At 45.4% G+C, this 5,000-nt stretch overlaps 1 protein-coding gene across 8 annotated transcripts in view; it reads right to left on the bottom strand.

The window, feature by feature from the left end:
• Positions 1-5,000, bottom strand: part of LOC125041821 — a 53,558-nt gene that overhangs the window by 48,286 nt on the left and 272 nt on the right. For 2 of the 8 annotated variants that reach the window (XM_047637149.1, XM_047637142.1), the window contains exon 1: positions 4,909-5,000. This exon is cut by the window's right edge and continues 139 nt beyond it. The exons of 3 other annotated variants lie outside the window; for them this stretch is intronic. The gene's annotated coding sequence lies outside the window, so the exon portion shown is untranslated. 3 more of the 8 variants (XM_047637145.1, XM_047637144.1, XM_047637146.1) reach the window with 3 other exon arrangements.

The raw sequence follows: 5,000 nt of genomic DNA, 5'->3' as shown, positions 1-5,000 counted from the left end.
AGAGAGAGAGGAGAGGGAGAGAGAGAGAGAGAGAGAGAGAGAGAGAGAGAGAGAGAGAGAGAGAGAGAGAGAGAGAGAGAGAGAGAGAGAGAGAGAGAGAGAGAGAGACAGACAGACTCAGACAAAAATAAGTGAATCTACCAACTCCCTCATTATTCTATCATTTCACTAGACTCACCTACCCCCCCCCCCCTCCTATTCCCAGCACAGAAAACAACATACCTAATAATAATCTTTCACTATCTCTATCATCTTTTATCAACGTCCTTCCGTCTGACCTTTTCGACTGACCTTTTTTTTTCCTTCCCCGAGGTCACCCACACTGACCTCACTTCACTCCTTCCCTTTGTACCTTACTAAGCTCTCTGCCTCACCTTTCCTCTTACAAGTCACGTGTTATATTTTTTTTTTTTTTTTTTTTTTTTTTAATGGCCGATGAAACCCGACGAGGGAATTATACTTTCCGATTTGATTGTGTTTACTTGTTTCTTCTTTTTTTCCCTTCTTTTTCTTATTTTCCTTTTTCTTCTTCTTTACCATTCTCAACTTCATCATGGTTATCATCTATTTCTTCTTCTTCTTTTTCTCTCTTCTCCTTCTTTTCCTTCTTCTTCTTCTTCTTCTTCTTCTTCTTCTTCTTCTTCTTCTTCTTCTTCTTCTTCTTCTTCTTCTCCTCCTCCTCCTCCTCCTCCTCCTCCTCCTCCTCCTCCTCCTCCTCCTCCCTCTCCTTCTCCTCCTCCTCCCTCTCCTCCTCCTCCCTCTCCTCCTCCTCCTCCTTCCTTCCTTCCTTCCTTCTCTTCCTCCTCCCCCTCCCCCTCCTCCTCCTCCTCCCTCTCCTTCTCCTCCTCCTCCCTCTCCTCCTCCTCCCTCTCCTCCTCCTCCTCCTTCCTTCCTTCCTTCCTTCTCTTCCTCCTTTTATCATTACTCCGCCACGTTACATGTTTCATTCACGACCCCAAACTCTCCTTCACATCCTGTTCGTGCCAGTTCGTACTAGCTGTCACTCGGGAAATAGCCGGGCGGTACTAGATACTTCTGCGACGACCTTGAGACTGTTTTTTCCTTTTTCCTTTCTTCTCCCTTTCTTCTTCCTTTTTTATCTACCCTTTCCTCTCTTTTTTGTGTGTATTTTTTCCCTCCTATTCTTATTTTTTCTCGATTTTTTTGTTTATCTTTCTCATTTCCTCTTTTTTTCTTCCCCAATTATGCTCATTTCCTCCTTCGTTCTCTACCCTCTTGTCTTTCTATTCGTCTGTTTCTTTTTCTCCTCCTCTTTCCTCTCATCCTCTACCTTCCCCCTCCTTCCTTTTTCTTCCTTTTCTTATTTGCCTCTTCACTCTCCTCTTTCTCCTTTTTTTTCTTCCTTTTCTTACCACCCTTATCCTTCTACATCGACCTCATTACCTATTGTCCTCTCGCCCCCCCCACCCCCACCCCACCCCTAATCCTAAATCACGAGTCACTAATCTTCTATCCCTCTTCCTTTTCGTTCAGTCCTATCCTATCTCCCTCTTTATCGCTCCCTCTCCATCATGTGCGTTTTTCCTTCTTCATCTCCTCCTCTTCGTCTAATTTCATCCTCTCTCCCTCTTTATCCTTCTTTCTCCATCCTGGTCAGGCTCTCTTCCCTCTTTCTCTCCCTCTTCGTCCAATTTCATCCTCCCTCCCTCTTTCTCCTCTCTCCATCCTATCTCCCTCTTCGTCCAATTTCATCCTCCCTCCCTCTTTCTCCTCCCCCTCCTCTTCCAATCTCCCTCTTCGTCCAATTCCATTCTATCTCCCTCTTTATCCTCTCGTCCTCCTATCTCCCTCTTCGTCCAATTTCATCCCCCCTCCCTCTTTATCCTCCCCCTCTTCCTCCTAGCCACGCACTCCAAAACACAACCTCGGACAAAGCCATCACTATATCCAGGTGACAATACGGTGCCAGGCGGAATTTCCCCAGTCCTGTCGAGATCGTTGTCCGCTCTCACTTATCAGCCTCGGGTTCAAATGTTCAAATGTGTTCAAATGTCCTCGCCCTTTCTGTCTGTCTGTCTGTTTGTCTGTTTGGATCGATCTTTCTGGCTCTCCCGTGCTCTCTATCTCTCTTTCTCTCCGTTTCTCTATCGTTCTCTCTCATTCTCTCCCTCCTTCCCTCCCTACTCTCTATCTATCTGTCTATCTATCTATTTACCTACCTACCTACCTACCTGCCTACCTACCTACCTACCTATCTATCTATCTATCTATCTATCTATCCACCTATCTATCTACCAACCAATCTATCTCTCTCTCTATCTATCTATCTATATATCTATCTATCCACTTATCTTTCCATCTATCTATCCACCTATCTATCTATCCACCTATCTATCTATCTATCTATCTATCTATCCACCTATCTATCTATCCACCTATCTATCTATCTATCCACCTATCTATCTATCTATCGATCTATATATCCACATATCTATCTACCAACCAATCTATCTATCTCTCTATCTATCTATCTATCTATCTATCTATCTTTCTATCTATCTATCTATCTATCTATCTATCTCTCTATCTATCTATCTATCTATCCCCAGCCCTTCATCGCTGAGACCCCCCCCCTCCCCCAATTAAAGATGGAATCTGGCGCATCCTCCGATACAAAGGCTGTTTTTCTCGAGTCTTCCCTCCCCGCCCTTGAATCTTGCTTGACGTTAATGGCACTGACAGATGGCCGTCACGTCCCCCCCCCCTTCCCCCTCCCCTCTCCCCTCTCCCCTCCCCCACCCCGTGCTCCCTTCCTCCTCCCCCCCTCTTTCCTCTTTTCCTCACTCTGTATCTCTTGGTTTCTGTTTGTTTTGTTTGTTATCTTTTCTTCCTTCTCCGTCATTATCTTTGTTTTCTCTCTCTCTCTCTCTCTCTCTCTCTCTCTCTCTCTCTCTCTCTCTCTCTCTCTCTCTCTCTCTCTCTCTCTCTCTCTCTCTCTCTCTCTCTCCTGTTTCTCTCCCTTTTTTTTTCTTCTGCTCCACTCCCATACTTCTTCGTCTCCCTCTCTCCCTCCCTTCCTAATCTGTTTCCTCCACTTTCTCCTCCTCCTTTCCTTCTTCTTCTTCCTCCTCCTCCCCGTATTTTTCCCTCCGCTTTTCTCCTTTCCTCGCATTTTCCTTCCTTTCTTCCTCCTACATTTCTTCACTTATTCCCCCCCCCCCTTCTCTCTTCCTCCTCCCTTACTTCCTCGCTTTGTCCTTCTCTTCCTCTCCTTTCTTCCCTTTTCTCTTCTTCCTTCCTATTCTCCTTCTTCGTCTTTTTCTCTCATTTCTTTTTCATTTTCATGCTCCTCTTTCTCTTTCTCCCCCTCCCTTCCTCCTCATCTTCGTTCCTTCCTCCTCCTCCTCTTCTTCCTCTTCCTCTTCCTCTTCCTCTTCCTCTTCCTCTTCCTCTTCCTCTTCCTCTTCCTCTTCCTCTTCCTCCTCCTCCTCCTCCTCCTCCTCCTCCTCCTCCTTCTCCTCCTCCTCCTCTTTCTCCTCCTCCTCTTCTTCTTCCTCTTCCTCTCCCTCTTCCTCTTTCTTCTCCTCCTCCTCCTCTTTCACCTCCTCTTCCTTCCCCTCCTCCTCTTCGTCTTCCTCTTCCTCCTCCTCCCCCTCTCCCTCCTCCTCCTCCCTTCTCCTCCTCCTCCTCCTCCCCCTCCTCCTCAGCCCCCTCCTCCCCCCTATCCCCCTCCATCTCATCTCCTTTTCATCATCCTTGTAACGCAAGTCTTAGAAAACGACAGATTGAATTTTGTTATTCCGCCGGCTACCGAAGCAAAAATTTTATCCCGATTCAATAGAAAAAAAAAACGACCATTTTGTTTCCATTTTATGTTTTAACCCCGCTCCCTCTTTTTTCCTCCCCCCCCCCCCACTCTCTCTCTCTCTCCTCTCTCTCTCTCTCTCTCTCTCTCTCTCTCTCTCTTCTCTCTCTCTCTCTCTCTCTCCCGCCCCCACTCCCTTCCCTCTCTTCTTCTCCACCATAATTGAATTTCACAGTAACAAATCGCCCTAGTTATTCCTCTCGCCGTGAGTGGAATTGGATTGTCTTGCCCCCGACGGGTAACCTTCGCGGGCTTTGCTTCCGGAAGAGAAATTTTTGATCCACGGGACAGATTGCGAGCGACCGCCGGACCAAAACTTTTTGCTCCTGCGATCGCATCTTGGGAAAAGGGACGTTGTTTGAGGCTATGTTAGCGCCCTGGCTTAGTATTTTCTGTTTTCTTAGTGTAAGTTAATTCACTGGTTTAGTTTTATGTATTTGCTTTTGGTATGTTAACTCACTGGCTTAGTTTTACGTATCTACAGATTGCAAGTGACCGCCGGTCCAAAAAGATTTTGCTCGGGCGATCGCATCTTCGGAAAGAGATGTTGCTTTGGCTTAGTTTTTTTATATGCTTTCTTAGCGTATGATAATTCTGTGGTTTAGTTTTATATACTTTCTTTGGTATTCGTACATTTTCTCCACATATGTTAACTCACTGACTTAGATTAATATAATTTCCTAAGGTATGTTCACTTACTAGCTTGGCTAACTCACTGGTTTAGATACACTGTGTATATTTTCTCTGGCTTGGCTGTAATATTCGGAGTATGTTAACTCAATCGTACTGTAGATATATTGCACAAAGTATGAATAGTGCTCCGAGTTCTGTTTTCCTTCGCTAACACACTTTTCAAGGTCACGATACCTATTCAGTAACACTGGTAAAGTGATCGTATCACACACTTCACTGTAATGTTACTACGTAAATTCACTGTTACTCTCATCACAAAAAGATAACTCATTGCAATATCAGTAAGTCCGTAGATTGCACTGGTCACTTCACCACAAGACTAAATTCGTTTAATTAACATAAAGGTATAGCAACACGTCACGCCGGCTGAGTCTGTACATGGCCCGTACTTCCACCTATGTTGGTAGTGACTGTGGTGTTGGTATTGCTAGTGGAAGTCGTGTTGGTATTGGCGAGGTCCAAATAGACGCAGAGGTGCCTG

The sequence above is a fragment of the Penaeus chinensis genome, chromosome 31 (genome assembly GCF_019202785.1).
Source record: "Penaeus chinensis breed Huanghai No. 1 chromosome 31, ASM1920278v2, whole genome shotgun sequence".
NCBI lineage: Eukaryota > Metazoa > Arthropoda > Malacostraca > Decapoda > Penaeidae > Penaeus > Penaeus chinensis.
The sequence above is the reverse complement of the archived record's forward strand: the minus strand, read 5'-3'. Positions and strand labels throughout refer to the sequence as shown.